Source organism: Schistocerca gregaria, chromosome 10 (genome assembly GCF_023897955.1).
Source record: "Schistocerca gregaria isolate iqSchGreg1 chromosome 10, iqSchGreg1.2, whole genome shotgun sequence".
Lineage (NCBI taxonomy): Eukaryota > Metazoa > Arthropoda > Insecta > Orthoptera > Acrididae > Schistocerca > Schistocerca gregaria.
The window spans coordinates 38,673,463-38,693,986 of record NC_064929.1 but is presented as its reverse complement, the minus strand read 5'-3'; the positions used below and the strand labels follow the sequence as shown (position 1 = coordinate 38,693,986).

At 48.1% G+C, this 20,524-nt stretch overlaps 7 non-coding genes across 7 annotated transcripts; all 7 read right to left on the bottom strand.

Annotated features, from left to right (window-relative positions):
- Window positions 1-869: 869 nt before the first annotated feature.
- Window positions 870-942, bottom strand: Trnan-auu (transfer RNA asparagine (anticodon AUU)). Its single transcript has one exon. It is a non-coding gene; the product is annotated as a tRNA-Asn (tRNA).
- A 451-nt stretch (window positions 943-1,393) lies between these two features.
- Trnar-ucg (transfer RNA arginine (anticodon UCG)) lies at window positions 1,394-1,466 on the bottom strand. The gene has a single exon. It is a non-coding gene; the product is annotated as a tRNA-Arg (tRNA).
- A 916-nt stretch (window positions 1,467-2,382) lies between these two features.
- On the bottom strand, window positions 2,383-2,455 carry Trnak-cuu (transfer RNA lysine (anticodon CUU)). The gene has a single exon. It is a non-coding gene; the product is annotated as a tRNA-Lys (tRNA).
- A 7,757-nt stretch (window positions 2,456-10,212) lies between these two features.
- On the bottom strand, window positions 10,213-10,285 carry Trnan-auu (transfer RNA asparagine (anticodon AUU)). The gene has a single exon. It is a non-coding gene; the product is annotated as a tRNA-Asn (tRNA).
- A 1,436-nt stretch (window positions 10,286-11,721) lies between these two features.
- Window positions 11,722-11,794, bottom strand: Trnak-cuu (transfer RNA lysine (anticodon CUU)). Its single transcript has one exon. It is a non-coding gene; the product is annotated as a tRNA-Lys (tRNA).
- Window positions 11,795-13,413: 1,619 nt separating this feature from the next.
- Trnak-cuu (transfer RNA lysine (anticodon CUU)) lies at window positions 13,414-13,486 on the bottom strand. Its single transcript has one exon. It is a non-coding gene; the product is annotated as a tRNA-Lys (tRNA).
- A 1,619-nt stretch (window positions 13,487-15,105) lies between these two features.
- Trnak-cuu (transfer RNA lysine (anticodon CUU)) lies at window positions 15,106-15,178 on the bottom strand. Its single transcript has one exon. It is a non-coding gene; the product is annotated as a tRNA-Lys (tRNA).
- Window positions 15,179-20,524: the final 5,346 nt, after the last annotated feature.

The window sequence follows — 20,524 nt, the reverse complement described above, 5'->3', positions numbered from 1 at the left end:
CGACTCATATCGAAACGCTCACGCCCCTGAGGAATTGTGTTTTCGTTCCACACAGCCGCTGCCCCTTACTCTTTCCCGCCCATTCGTTACATTCAACCTCTTACGAGACCGACCAAACATAGACAGGAAAACAAGACCACACACTTTGAGCATTCGGAATCGATGGCAGGGTGTCCCTCGCCGCATTTGCTACAATGGCAATTTGCTACTTCTGCAGAAGCGGCGGCGGCGACGACGGCGACATTCTCTGAGATTTGTGAGAAATACATCTATAAAATGTAATTCAGACTGCCTCGTCCCACCTTATGCCGTACTGCTTTGGCAAATGCTTTATCTGCGCCATTCGCCTTAATCACATCTGAGAGTAATTCTTAATAATACGCCTGTCGCTAATTGTTCCTCATCACAGATACTGTTTGCTATACGGCCACGATGCGCAACTGATTTCCCAGATTCGTCTTCCTCCTGTGAGGATGGAACTCACGAACCCTGGTTTACTAGACCAATGCTCTACCACTGAGCTAAACAGGCGCCGCCTAGTGGCACTTTTGTGTACTTCGTCCGTACGGTCGTCTGAATCATCAGACTTCAGCTGACAACACTTCATATTTTCGACTAATATTTGCACCTATGGCGACCCATTACTGCTTGGCTACACATCTGACACGTAGCCGATGTTCTCTCCAAACAAAACCACCTGCACTACAGAACATGACTTTCACACATGTCTACAAAATCACCTTCACCTTCAAATACAGTTTTCTTGCGACTGATGGAGACGTAGGCAAATTTTAAAGTTGCTATTTCCATTACATCACGTTAATCAGAAAAAAGTTAATTTACATCTGCAGCGGAAAAAATTTCCGTTCCGCCCAGCGTAGGGCTCGAACCCACGACCCTGTGAATAATAGTCTCATGCTCTACCGACTGAGCTAGCCGTGCTGCCTCGTTGGATACCTGCTGGGTAGCAGATCACACTGTACTCGTTTGGGTTGGGTGGTCCCATACAGTATCTCTCCATGCTGCCTAATGTTTTCCTAACGTCACACTCGTCACGTTCTTCACTTTTATTTCATAATCATTTCTGAGAGGTAAAGGAATTGCATGACAATCTGCAGAGCTTGCGGCGTCAAAATTAACACACATACTTGATGTGACTCAAAAGCCGAACGAGTTACTTTCCGACGTTGTTTTAGATGTGCAAGTACCAGTCAAAACTCGCGGTGAGGGCACTCTGCCGACCATTTCGCAAGTTAACACCGGTCTTGATGTGTGTGTTTCAGGCTAAAGACCATCTCCAAGCACAGAATGGTCAACAGCAACATTCAGACGGTTTCGTACTGCTCAATTTCTACTTTAAAACGGTATGTTTCTTTTTCAGAACTGGAAATTGCAACCGTAACAGGATTCGAACCTGCAATCTTCGGATCCGAAGTCCGACGCCTTATCCATTAGGCCACACGGTCACTGACGACCAAGTACAAGTTACATACGACTCATATCGAAACGCTCACGCCCCTGAGGAATTGTGTTTTCGTTCCACACAGCCGCTGCCCCTTACTCTTTCCCGCCCATTCGTTACATTCAACCTCTTACGAGACCGACCAAACATAGACAGGAAAACAAGACCACACACTTTGAGCATTCGGAATCGATGGCAGGGTGTCCCTCGCCGCATTTGCTACAATGGCAATTTGCTACTTCTGCAGAAGCGGCGGCGACGACGACGACGACGACGACGACGACGACCGCGAGAGGCTCTGAGATTTGGGAGAAGTACATCTATAGAATGTAATTCAAACTGCCTCGTCCCACCTTATGCCGTACTGCTTTGGCAAATGCTTTATCTGCGCCATTCGCCTTAATCCCATCTGAGAGTAATTCTTAATAATACGCCTGTCGCTAATTGTTCCTCATCACAGATACTGTTTGCTATACGGCCACGATACGCAACTGATTTCCAAGATTCGTCTTCCTCCTGTGAGGATGGAACTCACGAAACCTGGTTTACTAGACCAATGCTCTACCACTGAGCTAAACAGGCGCCGCCTAGCGGCACTTTTGCGTACTTCGTCCGTACGGTCGTCTGAATCATCAGACTTCAGCTGACAACACTTCATATTTTCTACTAATATTTGCAGCTATGGCGACCCATTACTGCTTGGCTACACATCTGACACGTAGCCGATGTTCTCTCCAAACAAAACCACCTGCACTTCAGAACATGAGTTTCACACATGTCTACAAAATCACCTTCACCTTCAAATACAGTTTTCTTGCGACTGATGGAGACGTAGGCAAATTTTAAAGTTGCTATTTCCATTACACCACGTTAATCAGAAAATCGGTAATTTACATCTGCAGCGGAAAAAAATTCCGTTCCGCCCAGCGTAGGGCTCGAACCCACGACCCTGTGAATAAGAGTCTCATGCTCTACCGACTGAGCTAGCCGTGCTGCCTCGTTGGATATTAGCTGGGTAGCAGATCACACTGTACTCGTTTGGGTTGGGTGGTCCCATACAGTATCTCTCCATGCTGCCTAATGTTTTCCTAACGTCACACTCGTCACGTTCTTCACTTTTATTTCATAATCATTTCTGAGAGGTAAAGGAATTGCATGACAATCTGCAGAGCTTGCGGCGTCAAAATTAACACACATACTTGATGTGACTCAAAAGCCGAACGAGTTACTTTCCGACGTTGTTTTAGATGTGCAAGTACCAGTCCAAACTCGCGGTGAGGGCACTCTGCCGACCATTTCGATAGTTAACACCGGTCTTGTTGTGTGTGTTTCAGGCTAAAGACCACCTCCAAGCACAGAATGGTCAACAGCAACATTCAGACGGTTTCGTACTGCTCAATTTCTACTTTAAAACGGTATGTTTCTTTTTCAGAACTGGAAAACGCGACCGTGACAGGATTGGAACCTGCAATCTTCGGATCCGATGTCCGACGCCTTATCCATTAGGCCACACGGTCACTGACGACCAAGTACAACTTATATACGACTCATATCGAAACGCTCACGCCCCTGAGGAATTGTGTTTTCGTTCCACACAGCCGCTGCCCCTTACTCTTTCCCGCCCATTCGTTACATTCAACCTCTTACGAGACCGACCAAACATAGACAGGAAAACAAGACCACACACTTTGAGCATTCGGAATCGATGGCAGGGTGTCCCTCGCCGCATTTGCTACAATGGCAATTTGCTACTTCTGCAGAAGCGGCGGCGCCGGGGACGACGACGACGACGACAACGGCGACCGCGAGAGGCTCTGATATTTGTGAGAAGTACATCTATAGAATATAATTCAGACTGCCTCGTCCCACCTTATGCCGTACCACTTTGGCAAATGCTTTATCTGTCTGGCGTGAGGTCGGTCGCTTGACGGCGCGTTCGGCGCGGGCCCGCCCGTAGCCGGCGCGCCGTAAGGCACGGAGGCTCGCACTGGGGCGTATCGCTTCCAGACGGGCGTGCCGCGGCAGTCCTCACAGGGGAAGTGACGCGTCTCTTATAGCCTCTCCTTCCCAAGTGGCTCTTTCCGCCTTCCCGTGGTGCCAGACGTTAAGCTTGGCTTTTTGCCTTGCGACAAAAGGGAGAGCTGCGACCCAACCCGATGCGAAAGCGAAGGGTGCATGGCACAGGGGGAGCTGTGTCGAGGGACCATACATCAGTCCCTTCTTTTCGCAGGGCACAGAACAACAGGTGCTCTGCATGCCGGCGATCTCGTTTGTCGGCGTGGGATCGCGGCGCGTGTCGGCAAGGGTGCTTCGCCGCGCCCCTGGGTATCCGGGGCGTGTTCTGCCAAACCCAGGTGGTGGTAACATCGCCTGGGCCAGGTTAGATGGGTCCAGACCGCCGAACGCCTGGGGGACCGGCCCGCCACCTGAGTAGGAGTGGGTCCCTGGCCGAGAGGTGGAAACTCGGGCAAGTAGGCGGCGAAGGGCGAGAGGTGCATCCGCCTCTCCGGAGTGCGGGGTGCAGTTGCCGGGGTGCGTCGCGTGAAATCGCCGATGACGAAGTCACCGAGGGGGACCAGTGCGCTGGAAACGGCGCGCTGAACCCAGCAGCTCTGGAGTGCTCTTGACCTAGGGGCGAGGTCGGTGAGCGAGCTGCAGAAGTCCCCCCCCATGCCAGAGGAGCCGGTCCGGGGCAAGAGACGGGCTCCCACCCCTTTTTTATCACTCGTTCATCATGGCTACACCAGAAACGAGTGATTCGAGTGCGCCAACGCGAGCTTCCGTGATGTCTGAACCCGCTCCTCAGGACGAGTCGGGACAGGCAACTGAGGAAAACGTTCTACAAAGACACACGAGAATATCATTGCTCCTCGAGCAACATATTAAAAATGGTAAAATTAGTCAAGCGGCTCTGACTATAATCAAAAATGAACTGGCGGCGTGGGCTATCGCAAACGCCAAGCTTGAGGGCCGAGTGGAAGAACTTACAAAAGAAAATGAGAGACTAAGGAAACAACCCGGAAAGACCTGGGCGGCGGTGGTCGCACAAGCGCCACCAAAACCGCAGACTACAAAGGATACCATAGCAAAAGTTACTAAAAGATCTGACACAACGGTATTCCTAAGAACCCTACCAGGTCAAGACACTAGCGTAAAAAGAATACAGGAATTGCTTACGATAACTATCAATCCAGCTAAAGACAAAATTAAAATAAATAAGGTAAAACCCAGCAGAAACTCTGTCATTGTTGAAGTAGCTTCAGAAGAAGACAAAGAGAAACTGTTAAGTAATGCAAAACTAAACTCTGTGGTCAAATGCGAGCCACCGAGGAAAAGAAACCCATTGGTCATCTTGTATGATGTACCAACAGTCATGACGAATGAAGAACTGCAAAAATCTATAAAGGCTCAGAATTTTGATGATATGACAGAAGAAGAATTTAAAGCAAACTTCAATTTGAGATTCAAAACCGGGCCTCGGGACCGTGATGTGGTCCATCACGTTGCCGAGGTCTCCGCTCACATGTGGAAAAGAATTACAGCAATGGGCAGACTATATGTCGGCTTTCACGCCATTAATACACGCGACTTTCTGGTCGTACCGCGTTGCCACAATTGTGGAGATCTCGACCACGTTTTGAGGCACTGTACCAGGGGGTCGGCCTGCTCGAAATGTGGCGAGGATGGCCACGTCAGGAAGGACTGTAGGGCTGCGGCGGTTTGTATCCCCTGCAAGAGACGGGGTAAAAAGCCCTGTGGTACCACGGGACGTAGCTGCCCCACCTACAGACTTCTGGAACAAAGGCTTATTTCAAGAATAGACTATGGCTGATCAAACCAAAGCCAACAGGATGCCCAAAAGGAAATCCCCTAGCAAAAGGAGGAGGGATGCCCTGAGGGCGAGTGCTTTCAAGCTTTTCTTGAGGTTGCACATGGGCACCACAACCAGAACCGTAGATAAAAGCACTCAAACCGACTCTACCACTACGGATAGAGGGACACAAACGAGGCCTCTGGCAGTCACGCTCCCCTCCTCCCCAAGCAGGGAAACAAGGCCGACTAAAGACCTACGGCAACGGCATCCTGTACCAGAGACGGTGGCAGTCTCAGCAGAATTAAATATAACAACAAAACAACCAGTTCAAGAAAATAAAATAACTAGTTCAAGTGAACCAGATGCAATAAAAGATCCTGTAGTGAGACTGCCACCTGTCGATCCAGTCAGAGTCTATCCAAACCTGGAACTCACCATGCAACTGGCGAGGCTGGAGCAGCCGACTACCCTGACCACTGCCTTGAGACATGTGGTTCGGGTGGGACATGAATATGGACAGAGAGTCACCTTCTCGGTAATGGAGGCTGTGGACAGAATTCAACTCAAGTCAGTGAATCTCCCCACTGACTTCGGAGCCCTGCGTGACCTACTAAAGAAAGTCTTTGACAGACGTGGAGAAAAATTCGACCTGAATGAAATTTATCGACAAGCTGTTCTGGCAAATGGACGTATCACATTTGACTGGAACAAAACATGGCCTCATGACAGGATTCACACATACACTCCATAGACAACTACATGACGGAAATCACCATTGGCCAACTAAACACCCATAACAGCAGACTTGTCATGCAGGAGTTGCGAAGGGAAGTGGAGGAGAGGAGACTGGATGTGGTCTGCCTGCAGGAGCCGTACTCCCTAAACGGGAAGATAGCTTTCACAGCTGCGACCTGGCAAGTCGTCTGCAGAGGTGAAGACCCAAAAGCGGCAATTATTATCACTAACAAACTGATAAGGGCTACAGTTCTAACGCAGTTCACAACCAGCCACTGCAACGTCGTGGAGCTGCAATCTCCAGCAGGAGCTATTATTATGATCAACACATACTTTCAATATGGTGATGATATTGAAAGACACCTAGCTCATCTCACCACAGCTATCACGGCGTTGCGGGGGCGGAAAACATTTGTGACTGCCGATATGAATGCCAAATCCCCCTTATGGTACAGCGGCACCAGGGATCCCAATGGAGAGAAGGCAGAAGAAGCCATCATGGCCTTGCAGCTTGTAGTGGCTAACAAGCCAGGCAACCCTCCGACCTATGCGGCGGGAGGGGGCCAAGGCACAAACATCGACGTGACCCTGGCTACGCCAAACGCAGCATACCTAATCCAGCAATGGAAAGTAGTTGAGAATGCCACTACAAGTGACCACAATCTCATTACTTTCAACATAGGAGATGGCGAGAGCCGCTGGGCCATGGGGTGGGAAATACAATACAATTACAATAGAGCCGACTGGGAGAGACTTGCTGGGGAGTGCGACATTCCTCCGATATCAGAAGGTGACGACCACAGACACTTTGACGTTGACAACAGAGCCGAAGAACTGGTCTCAGTAATAACTAGAGCAGTCAAGGCAGCCGTACCTACTAGGAGGAGGGCCATGGCGGCCTCTCCATCACCATGGTCTGCTGAACTAGAGGAGATGCGCCGGTCGGTCAGAAGGCTCAGGAGGCACTACCAGCGCAGTGTCGTCTGGCAAGAAAGACAAAGATGGCTGCAGCTTTACCGGGAAGCCAAAGATAACTTCCAAAAACAGCTACGGGAAGTTAGAACAAAAAGTTGGGAACACTTTGTTCTGAACCAACTAGCATTAGACCCATGGGGAGTTCCCTACAGGCTTGTCCGGGAAAAGATCCGTTCTCCGATGGAGCTTTCAACCGTCAGGCATGGGGACCGGATGACGGGGTCTTGGCAGGAAACTGCTGAGGTCCTTCTCCACTCCCTGTTGCCTGATGATACAGCGGATGAGACAGATGAACAACGGCAGCTGCGGGAGAATAACAACAATGCGTATGAAAATGATATGGCAGTCTACCCATTCTCAGAAGAAGAGGTAGCTGGCCACATAAATTCCCTGAAGAGAGGAAAAGCTCCTGGGCCAGACGGTATTGTGGCGGAAGTGGTGCAATTCCTGGCCCCCCAGATAGTCGCCCCTCTAACTCATTTATATAACGAATGCCTCAAGCAGAAAAAGTTCCCTCGAATATGGAAGAGGGCAAATGTGGTAATTATAAAGAAAGGGGCTGACAAAGACCCAGCAGAAACCAAATCTTATAGACCTATCTGCCTGCTTGATCTGCTTGGGAAGATTCTGGAGAGACTTCTGGCTGATAGACTGGCGGCACACCGAGTGCTGTGCGGAATGAGCAACAGGCAGTTTGGCTTCAGGTCTGGACGATCGGCATCTGATGCAATCGCCCTGGCGGCCGAGGTCTGCGGCTCTACCCCGTACAAGTACGTTGTTGGCATCATGGTGGATATAAGTGGCGCCTTCGACAACCTGTGGTGGCCTTCGCTCTTCTCCTGCTTAAGGGAGAAGGAGTGTCCAGGGCCGCTATATGGCTGTCTGAGGAGCTATTGTGAAGATCGGGAGGTCTGGCTATCATCTGCTAGCACAAGAGTAAGGAAAACTATCACCAAGGGATGTCCCCAGGGTTCCGTACTGGGTCCGCTGTTCTGGGACATCCACATGGAACCCTTACTAGATACATTACAACAAAGTGACGAAGTGCTGGAGGTGATAGCCTACGCAGATGATCTCCTCCTACTGGTCGGCGGCCGTAGCCGAGAGGACATAGAGCCTAAGATCGAGAGAGCAATAAACACACTCCAACTGTGGTGCCGCAAGACAAAAATGACAATTTCACCGGCCAAGTCTACCTATCTTCTTCTAAAGGGACAATTAGCTCGTAACCCAACTGTTAGGATAGATGGATCACCAGTTCTCCGGCGACGTGAGACACGCTATCTAGGTATCATCATTGATGAAAGGTGGACTTTCAGTAGACACATTGAAACCGTAACTCTAAGAGCTTTACAGGTACTCAACAACCTCATCTCCATTGGGCATAAGCGGTTTCATCTTCCACCACATCTCATCAAACTCTATCATAACAGTATACTAACATCCATAGTGGGTTACGGATCCGGAGTCTGGGCACACAGGCTCACGAGGGTGGTGCCCGCCATGACAGTGAGGAGAGTGCAGAGAAATATGATCCTGAGATCAGTGGGGGCATACAGAACTACACCGGGAGGAGCCCTGTTAGTTATTATGGGGCTTTGCCCCCTGGATATCAAAATTCGGGAGCAGGCCGCTTGGTACTGGACTAAAAAGGGGAATTTGGAAAAAACCGAGGAAATTCTGGGCAGCAGGACAGAAAATAAAGTAGAAATTAGGAAAAAAGGGGAGCTGCTATGGCAACTTTCGTGGGAAACCGAAGAAACAGGGCGTCGTACCTTTGAGCTCCTACCAGATGTTAGGGAAAGGATGGAAATGTCACATTTCGATCCATCCCGGGGACTCATCCACTTCCTCACTGGACATGGACCGTACTCGACATATCTATGTCGATTTGGTAAAAAGGCGACACCTGCGTGTGACTGTGGTGTTCCGGAGGGTACTCCTGACCATGTAGTCTACGAGTGCCCCCTTTTCAATGATGTGGCCTCAGTACTGCGGGACCAACTACCACACAACGACACTTTTAGACTAATCAGACATCGCGACACTTTCGACATCATAAACAAACTGGCTAACGCGGTATCTCAGAAAGTCCTAAAGGACTACCTGAAAGACCTATAGTAGCACAAAAAGAGATAAACCAGGACACAGATAGAGTATGATACCCTACTCCCAAACCGCCTGGGCGCGGAAAGGCCGACTTCCTCAGTCTGAATCCGCCGCGCCACAGGATTCTGGGGGGGTGGGGTGCAGCCTTACCAAACCAGACAACGCACCGGACTTGACATTAGGATAAGTTAGTTGTAGGACTTAGTTTTTAGATATTATTATTAGTAACCTGCAGCGATCACCATCTCGGCCTGCCCAGTGTCAGGGGCACGCTCATTGGGGTTAGCTCAATGAGCAAGGCTCTACAGTAGGTTTATATAAATTAGCTGACACAACTGTAACGCTGTAGGATTAGTAACTAGTCTAAAGATTAAATGTAGTAGACTAACAATAATGTTGCCCATTGCTTACTGTTCACTTATATACTAACTAGTTACTACATAGAACTTAGAATTAGCTGCTAATTACCCTTGTATAACTAACTTGGCCCACTAATCAAATAAGGCAGTGGGCTAGATGTAAAATTAGCATTGTTTATGGAAATAAAGAATTTTTTTTTTTAAAAAAAAAAAAATGCTTTATCTGCGCCATTCGCTTTAATCCCATCTGAGAGTAATTCTTAATAATACGCCTGTCGCTAATTGTTCCTCACCACAGATACTGTTTGCTATACGGCCACGATGCGCAACTGATTTCCCAGATTCGTCTTCCTCCTGTGAGGATGGAACTCACGAAACCTGGTTTACTAGACCAATTCTCTACCACTGAGCTAAACAGGCGCCGGATAGCCTCACTTTTGCGTACTTCGTCCGTACGGTCGTCTGAATCATCAGACTTCAGCTGACAACACTTCATATTTTCGACTAATATTTGCAGCTATGGCGACCCATTACTACTTGGCTACACATCTGACACGTAGCCGATGTTCTCTCCAAACAGAACCACCTGCACTACAGAACATGACTTTCACACATGTCTACAAAATCACCTTCACCTTCAAATACAGTTTTCTTGCGACTGATGGAGACGTAGGCAAATTTTAAAGTTGCTATTTCCATTACATCACGTTAATCAGAAAAACGTTAATTTACATCTGCAGCGGAAAAAATTTCCGTTCCGCCCAGCGTAGGGCTCGAACCCACGACCCTGTGAATAATAGTCTCATGCTCTACCGACTGAGCTAGCCGTGCTGCCTCGTTGGATACCTGCTGGGTAGCAGATCACACTGTACTCGTTTGGGTTGGGTGGTCCCATACAGAATCTCTCCATGCTGCCTAATGTTTTCCTAACGTCACACTCGTCACGTACATCACTTTTATTTCATAATCATTTCTGAGAGGTAAAGGAATTGCATGACAATCTGCAGAGCTTGCGGCGTCAAAAGTAACACACATACTTGATGTGACTCAAAAGCCGAACGAGTTACTTTCCGACGTTGTTTTAGATGTGCAAGTGCTAGTCAAAACTCGCGGTGAGGGCACTCTGCCGACCATTTCGCTAGTTAACACCGGTCTTGTTGTGTGTTTCAGGCTCAAGACAATCTCCAAGCACAGAATGGTCAACAGCAACATTCAGACGGTTTCGTACTGCTCAATTTCTACATTAAAACGGTATGTTTGTTTTTCAGAACTGGAAAAACACGACCGTGACAGAATTCGAACCTGCAATTTTCGGATCCGAAGTCCGACGCCTTATATATTACGCCACACTTTCACTGACGACCAGGTACAATTTATATACGACTCATCTCGAAACACTCACGATCCTGAGGAATTGTGTTTTCGTTCCACACGGCCGCTGCCCCTTACTGTTTCTCGCCCATTCGTTACATTCAACCTCTTACGATACCGACCAAACATAGACAGGAAAACAAGACCACACACTTTGAGCATTCGGAATCGATGGCAGGTTGTCCCTCGCCGCATTTGCTACAATGGCAATTTGCTACTTCTGCAGAAGCGGCGGCGGCGACGACGACTACGACGACGACGGCCGCTAGTGGCTCTGAGATTTGTGAGAATTACATCTATAAAATGTAATTCAGACTGCCTCGACCCACCTTATGCCGTTCTGCTTTGGCAAATGCTTTATCTGCGTCATTCGCCTTAATCACATCGGAGAGTAATTCTTAATAATACGACTGTCGCTAATTGTTCCTCATCACAGATACTGTTTGCTATACGGCCACGATACGCAACTGATTTCCAAGATTCGTCTTCCTCCTGTGAGGATGGAACTCACGAAACCTGGTTTACTAGACCAATGCTCTACCACTGAGCTAAACAGGCGCCGCCTAGCGGCACTTTTGCGTACTTCGTCCGTACGGTCGTCTGAATCATCAGACTTGAGCTGACAACACTTCATATTTTCTACTAATATTTGCAGCTATGGCGACCCATTACTGCTTGGCTACACATCTGACACGTAGCCGATGTTCTCTCCAAACAAAACCACCTGCACTTCAGAACATGAGTTTCACACATGTCTACAAAATCACCTTCACCTTCAAATACAGTTTTCTTGCGACTGATGGAGACGTAGGCAAATTTTAAAGTTGCTATTTCCATTATACCACGTTAATCAGAAAATCGGTAATTTACATCTGCAGCGGAAAAAAATTCCGTTCCGCCCAGCGTAGGGCTCGAACCCACGACCCTGTGAACAAGAGTCTCATGCTCTACCGACTGAGCTAGCCGTGCTGCCTCGTTGGATACCTGCTGGGTAGCAGATCACACTGTACTCGTTTGGGTTGGGTGGTCCCATACAGTATCTCTCCATGCTGCCTAATGTTTTCCTAACGTCACACTCGTCACGTTCTTCACTTTTATTTCATAATCATTTCTGAGAGGTAAAGGAATTGCATGACAATCTGCAGAGCTTGCGGCGTCAAAATTAACACACATACTTGATGTGACTCAAAAGCCGAACGAGTTACTTTCCGACGTTGTTTTAGATGTGCAAGTACCAGTCAAAACTCGCGGTGAGGGCACTCTGCCGACCATTTCGCTAGTTAACACCGGTCTTGTTGTGTGTGTTTCAGGCTAAAGACCATCTCCAAGCACAGAATGGTCAACAGCAACATTCAGACGGTTTCGTACTGCTCAATTTCTACTTTAAAACGGTATGTTTCTTTTTCAGAACTGGAAAACGCGACCGTGACAGGATTCGAACCTGCAATCTTCGGATCCGTAGTCCGACGCCTTATCCATTAGGCCACATTTTTTTTTTTTTTTTTTTTTTTAATTTCATTTTGTTCACTTTGGTTCGTTGCATCTGCTCGGGGCGGACGTCGTAAGACACCCGTTTAAGTTCGTTGTTGATCCACCAACTCAGTTTTTTTATTACAGAGGGCTGCTGACCCTCTGACCGAGCACGCTGAGCTACCGTGCCGGCGGCCACACGGTCACTGACGACCAAGCACAACTTACATACGACTCATATCGAAACGCTCACGCCCCTGAGGAATTGTGTTTTCGTTCCACACAGCCGCTGCCCCTTACTCTTTCCCGCCCATTCGTTACATTCAACCTCTTACGAGACCGACCAAACATAGACAGGAAAACAAGACCACACACTTTGAGCATTCGGAATCGATGGCAGGGTGTCCCTCGCCGCATTTGCTACAATGGCAATTTGCTACTTCTGCAGAAGCGGCCGCGACTGCGACGACGACGACGACGACGACCGCGAGAGGCTCTGAGATTTGTGAGAAGTACATTTATAGAATGTAGTTCAGACTGCCTCGTCCCACCTTATGCCGTACTGTTTTGGCAAATGCTTTATCTGCGCCATTCGCCTTAATCCCATCTGAGAGTAATTCTTAATAATACGCCTGTCGCTAATTGTTCCTCATCACAGATACTGTTTGCTATACGGCCACAATACGCAACTGATTTCCAAGATTCGTCTTCCTCCTGTGAGGATGGAACTCACGAAACCTGGTTTACTAGACCAATGCTCTACCACTGAGCTAAACAGGCGCCGGCTAGCGGCACTTTTGCGTACTTCGTCCGTACGGTCGTCTGAATCATCAGACTTGAGCTGACAACACTTCATATTTTCGACTAATATTTGCAGCTATGGCGACCCATTACTGCTTGGCTACACATCTGACACGTAGCCGATGTTCTCTCCAAACAAAACCACCTGCACTTCAGAACATGAGTTTCACACATGTCTACAAAATCACCTTCACCTTCAAATACAGTTTTCTTGCGACTGATGGAGACGTAGGCAAATTTTAAAGTTGCTATTTCCATTATACCACGTTAATCAGAAAATCGGTAATTTACATCTGCAGCGGAAAAAAATTCCGTTCCGCCCAGCGTAGGGCTCGAACCCACGACCCTGTGAACAAGAGTCTCATGCTCTACCGACTGAGCTAGCCGTGCTGCCTCGTTGGATACCTGCTGGGTAGCAGATCACACTGTACTCGTTTGGGTTGGGTGGTCCCATACAGTATCTCTCCATGCTGCCTAATGTTTTCCTAACGTCACACTCGTCACGTTCTTCACTTTTATTTCATAATCATTTCTGAGAGGTAAAGGAATTGCATGACAATCTGCAGAGCTTGCGGCGTCAAAATTAACACACATACTTGATGTGACTCAAAAGCCGAACGAGTTACTTTCCGACGTTGTTTTAGATGTGCAAGTACCAGTCAAAACTCGCGGTGAGGGCACTCTGCCGACCATTTCGCTAGTTAACACCGGTCTTGTTGTGTGTGTTTCAGGCTAAAGACCATCTCCAAGCACAGAATGGTCAACAGCAACATTCAGACGGTTTCGTACTGCTCAATTTCTACTTTAAAACGGTATGTTTCTTTTTCAGAACTGGAAAACGCGACCGTGACAGGATTCGAACCTGCAATCTTCGGATCCGTAGTCCGACGCCTTATCCATTAGGCCACATTTTTTTTTTTTTTTTTTTTTTTAATTTCATTTTGTTCACTTTGGTTCGTTGCATCTGCTCGGGGCGGACGTCGTAAGACACCCGTTTAAGTTCGTTGTTGATCCACCAACTCAGTTTTTTTATTACAGAGGGCTGCTGACCCTCTGACCGAGCACGCTGAGCTACCGTGCCGGCGGCCACACGGTCACTGACGACCAAGCACAACTTACATACGACTCATATCGAAACGCTCACGCCCCTGAGGAATTGTGTTTTCGTTCCACACAGCCGCTGCCCCTTACTCTTTCCCGCCCATTCGTTACATTCAACCTCTTACGAGACCGACCAAACATAGACAGGAAAACAAGACCACACACTTTGAGCATTCGGAATCGATGGCAGGGTGTCCCTCGCCGCATTTGCTACAATGGCAATTTGCTACTTCTGCAGAAGCGGCCGCGACTGCGACGACGACGACGACGACGACCGCGAGAGGCTCTGAGATTTGTGAGAAGTACATTTATAGAATGTAGTTCAGACTGCCTCGTCCCACCTTATGCCGTACTGTTTTGGCAAATGCTTTATCTGCGCCATTCGCCTTAATCCCATCTGAGAGTAATTCTTAATAATACGCCTGTCGCTAATTGTTCCTCATCACAGATACTGTTTGCTATACGGCCACAATACGCAACTGATTTCCAAGATTCGTCTTCCTCCTGTGAGGATGGAACTCACGAAACCTGGTTTACTAGACCAATGCTCTACCACTGAGCTAAACAGGCGCCGGCTAGCGGCACTTTTGCGTACTTCGTCCGTACGGTCGTCTGAATCATCAGACTTGAGCTGACAACACTTCATATTTTCGACTAATATTTGCAGCTATGGCGACCCATTACTGCTTGGCTACACATCTGACACGTAGCCGATGTTCTCTCCAAACAAAACCACCTGCACTTCAGAACATGAGTTTCACACATGTCTACAAAATCACCTTCACCTTCAAATACAGTTTTCTTGCGACTGATGGAGACGTAGGCAAATTTTAAAGTTGCTATTTCCATTATACCACGTTAATCAGAAAATCGGTAATTTACATCTGCAGCGGAAAAAAATTCCGTTCCGCCCAGCGTAGGGCTCGAACCCACGACCCTGTGAACAAGAGTCTCATGCTCTACCGACTGAGCTAGCCGTGCTGCCTCGTTGGATACCTGCTGGGTAGCAGATCACACTGTACTCGTTTGGGTTGGGTGGTCCCATACAGTATCTCTCCATGCTGCCTAATGTTTTCCTAACGTCACACTCGTCACGTTCTTCACTTTTATTTCATAATCATTTCTGAGAGGTAAAGGAATTGCATGACAATCTGCAGAGCTTGCGGCGTCAAAATTAACACACATACTTGATGTGACTCAAAAGCCGAACGAGTTACTTTCCGACGTTGTTTTAGATGTGCAAGTACCAGTCAAAACTCGCGGTGAGGGCACTCTGCCGACCATTTCGCTAGTTAACACCGGTCTTGTTGTGTGTGTTTCAGGCTAAAGACCATCTCCAAGCACAGAATGGTCAACAGCAACATTCAGACGGTTTCGTACTGCTCAATTTCTACTTTAAAACGGTATGTTTCTTTTTCAGAACTGGAAAACGCGACCGTGACAGGATTCGAACCTGCAATCTTCGGATCCGTAGTCCGACGCCTTATCCATTAGGCCACATTTTTTTTTTTTTTTTTTTTTTTAATTTCATTTTGTTCACTTTGGTTCGTTGCATCTGCTCGGGGCGGACGTCGTAAGACACCCGTTTAAGTTCGTTGTTGATCCACCAACTCAGTTTTTTTATTACAGAGGGCTGCTGACCCTCTGACCGAGCACGCTGAGCTACCGTGCCGGCGGCCACACGGTCACTGACGACCAAGCACAACTTACATACGACTCATATCGAAACGCTCACGCCCCTGAGGAATTGTGTTTTCGTTCCACACAGCCGCTGCCCCTTACTCTTTCCCGCCCATTCGTTACATTCAACCTCTTACGAGACCGACCAAACATAGACAGGAAAACAAGACCACACACTTTGAGCATTCGGAATCGATGGCAGGGTGTCCCTCGCCGCATTTGCTACAATGGCAATTTGCTACTTCTGCAGAAGCGGCGGCGGCGACGACGACGACGACGACGACGACGACGACAACGACGACCGCTAGAGGCTCTGAGATTTGTGAGAAGTACATCTATAGAATGTAATTCAGACTGCCTCGTCCCACCTTATGCCGTACTGTTTTGGCAAATGCTTTATCTGCGCCATTCGCCTTAATCCCATCTGAGAGTAATTCTTAATAATACGCCTGTCGCTAATTGTTCCTCATCACAGATACTGTTTGCTATACGGCCACGATACGCAACTGATTTCCAAGATTCGTCTTCCTCCTGTGAGGATGGAACTCACGAAACCTGGTTTACTAGACCAATGCTCTACCACTGAGCTAAACAGGCGCCGCCTAGCGGCACTTTCGCGTACTTCGTCCGTACGGTCGTCTGAATCATCAGACTTGAGCTGACAACACTTCATATTTTCTACTAATATTTGCAGCTATGGCGACCCATTACTGCTTGGCTACACATCTGACACGTAGCCGATGTTCTCTCCAAATAAAACCACCTGCACTTCAGAACATGAGTTTCACACATGTCTACAAAATCACCTTCACCTTCAAATACAGTTTTCTTGCGACTGATGGAGACGTAGGCAAATTTTAAAGTTGCTATTTCCATTACACCACGTTAATCAGAAAATCGGTAATTTACATCTGCAGCGGAAAAAAATTCCGTTCCGCCCAGCGTAGGGCTCGAACCCACGACCCTGTGAATAATAGTCTCATGCTCTACCGACTTTTTTTTTTTTTTTTGTTTTTTAGAGACTGGTGCCTTAAACCAGCGCCTTAGACCGCTTTTTTTTTTTTTCGCCTTAACCACTTTTTTTTTGCCTTATCCATTTTTTTTGTTTTTTGTTTTTTTTTTTTGTTCGTTGTAATTTGTATATTCGTTTGTTTTCTATCCATCTTCTTTGCTCGTTGCTACTGTCTGTTTTGCGCTTTTGTTTCATGCAAAATACACCTAATTTAATATGTCGTAGAAATAACTGCTCCTGGGAAGGACATATTCTTGATCTCATACGTTGCTTTATTCAGAATCACAATGAGAGAAATTTAAGTCTTTGCAGTGAGTATAACCTTGACTATAGTACAGGAAAAACGAATTGTTATAACAGATATTCATGTTATCCACGTCCTACTTCATCTCAAGGACGATGTGAAGAAAATTTTGAAATGTTGACTGATACCGGTGCCCATATTGGTTGGTTGTGCGCCAGTGTTGGTGTGAGAGATATACTTGAAAATCTAAGACATTAGGCGCACTGCCGGACAGAATATAGTGGATAAAATGTCCCATAAGCCATAGGTAGCTGTTATGTTTGGCTGCAGGGAAGAGTCGGTAGTCCGGGCGCAGAATGTCGTGGATCTGAATCGCATGAGGCGCAGTCCGGTTGAGCACAGCGAGTTTTTTGCGCGTCCAATTCCAGATGTGCACTTGATCCTTGCAGACAAACAGATGTGCAATAGTCTCAACCATGTGGCACAAGTCGCAGTAGGGACTGGGTGCAAGATTAATCCTGTGCCGCTTTTCTTTCGTCGGAATAGTGTCAGCGACCACGTCATACCATTTGGAGCGGACATCTGTCGGAAGCGTTGGATTATGGATGTTAGCCCAAACGAGGGACCAATTGCAAGCCGGATACTTCTTTTCCAAGGGCCCAGGCAGTGATGGCCGAAGTAAGTGGCGGTACAGTTTTACCGTCGGCTTCTTGAAAAGCTCGTCGTCGAGATAGCTACTTTCAAGGTAATACAGTGCTATATGCTGAAAGTGCGGGCCGACGTGGCCAATGTCCACAGGCGGAGATATATTGCGGGGGCGGGACAGTTGATAGAGCCGCTTCGTGACGGTGTCCTCGCTGGCGGTGAGTATCTGCCATGAGCGTTTCAGATACAGGGCTAGGGCATGAATGCCGGGGTTTTTCAAGCCAAGGCCTCCCATATCGCATGGCAGTGCTGTCGTGGTGAAGGAAACCTTAAAAATATTGAGCTTCCAGACGTACCAGGCGGCCGCCGCTAGGAGTGATCTTGCTACTGTGGGTGGCATAGGTAGGACGGCGGCAACAAATTGTAATTTGGAGAGGGCATAAGAGTTGACGAAAAAGGCTCGCTGCAGACGATCGAGGTGTCGCATGTTCTGGTCGCGCAGGAGTGCTTTTATCGCCTGAATTTTGGGTATCCAATTTTTGTGAGACATGTCCAGAGGCCGGGCCGTAACGTAGAGACCAAGGTGTTTTCTAGTCTGTACACAGGGCAGCCAAGCTTCGCCTGTGATAGGTCGTTCTTGACCAAGCGTTAAGGCGGCGGATTTATTGACGTTTAACATGGCACCACTATCTCTTTGGAATTCCTCAAGAATGCGTTTCGCTGCGGTGACATCGCGAACGTCGTTAAGAAGCACGCTGACATCGTCTGCGTAAGCTTGGACCACAGACTTGATACCATAAAACTGGAATCCAGGGAGGCTATGATGTAGATGGCGCAACAAGGGTTCCATGAGGATCGCATAGAGCGTCGTTGAAAGTGGACAGCCTTGCTTGATACCCCGTGAGAGCTGGACGTACTCCGTCAATGTATTATTGATCAGGAAGCGTGTACGGGTACCACTGATACAGTTGTTGATGAGGTGGATAAAATTAAGACTGAAGCCCATTGATTCCATCACGCCGCTGAGATAGTGATAGTCAGCTCGATCGTAAGCCTTATCGAAGTCAAGAAATGCTGTGGCCATAGGAGTACGGGTGGCCCAGGTGAGGGAGACGAGATCCCGATATAGCGCCAAAATGGTGGACAGCGACCGACCACGGATCGCACTCATTTGGTATGGTCCCAGAAGATAGGGTAACAGCTGCCGTAATCGGGCATTGAGGGCGCGCGTCAGAAGCTTAAAGTCGGCATTGAGCAGAGTAATGGGCCGCAGATCTTTGGTGGTGGTCGGCGTCGGCGTCTTAGGTATTAAAACAGTTAACCCTTCTGTGAAGGCTGGGGGTAGAGCAATCCCACGTAGTACTTCATTGTACATCTCTGTGAGTTCGTCCCCTAATATAGGCCAATATTTGACGTAAAACTCGACAGAGAGCCCGTCCGTGCCCGGAGATTTATTTCGTGGCGCAGCAAGCAGGGCATCCTTCAGTTCTTCTTTGGTAAAGGGAGCAAGCAGGTCCCGATTGAGGTCGTCGGTAATGCAGTACGGCGGGGGTCCAGAATGATACCATTCTCGCACTTTCTCATGTGGTACACCAGCACAGGTGTAAAGTGCAGCAAAGTGGTTGGTAACATGGTTTTTGATGTCTCGCTGTAGGGTATAACAAGCACCGTCTGCATCCTGCAACTTATGAATAAGTTTCCTACGCGCTGCACGTAACTGTTGGACGATATGATGGACTGACGTCTGCTGTTGCGGCAAGTTTGTGGAGTCACGTGCTCGAATCTGGTGGCCGACGGCGGTGCAGCCCGTCAAGGATGTAATCTTGGCTTGGAGTCTGCGTACGTGCGTGATGTTATTAGGCACCTGATGATAATCCCGGTACAATTCTCGCAGGGCACAGAAATAGAATTCAGTGATTTCCTTCTCATCGCGAGCGCGAATCCGGGCATGGTGCTTGATGCAAGTAATGAGTTTCCCCTTTGCATGAAGCGTCCACCAATCAATCCACGTGGAATACGTGGGCCTGCTTGATGTTACGGAGTGCCAAACTGACCGGATCTCACGCTCTAAAGTGGCGTCTTGTAAGAGGCGACAGTTGAGTTGCCATCGTCCGAAGCCTCTATAAACTTTCTGCGGTGAGTGATTAAAGACGATGTGGTAAGCGATATGGTCACTGAAATTAACGGGCCAATATTCGCAAGTTCCCACGTCGGCTAAAAGACCGCGTTGCACATATATGCGATCTAACCTGCTGGAAGATGTCTGCGTAAAGTGAGTAAAGGCAACTTCATCTGGGTGTAAGGTCGCCCACGTGTCGACTGACTGCAATTCTGTAACCAGTGTTAGCAGTTCCTGGCTGAAGTTAAAGTTCGGCGTTTGATCGGTGCGGCGCAATACGCAGTTAAAGTCACCACCCATAATAATACGCAGACGCAAGTCGGTGATTAGATTCGCTATCTCTCCCGTGTAAAACTCCCTCCTCGCCGCTCGCGCGTTGGAACCGGAAGGGGCGTACACATTAAGAAGGAGTACATCATGGAACTGTGCGGCAATGCCTCGTCCGGTAGGTAACATGGACAAACAAGAACATTCAATGCCTTCCCGATACAGAATGATCGTACCTGCCTCCGTCCCTATATTGACAATGGCGTCGTAACCGGGTACGTCGGCTAGGAGTGGAGTCAGTGCTTCCTGTACGAACAGAATGTCTATATCAGCGGCCCGTAAATAATGTCGAAGGCTGTG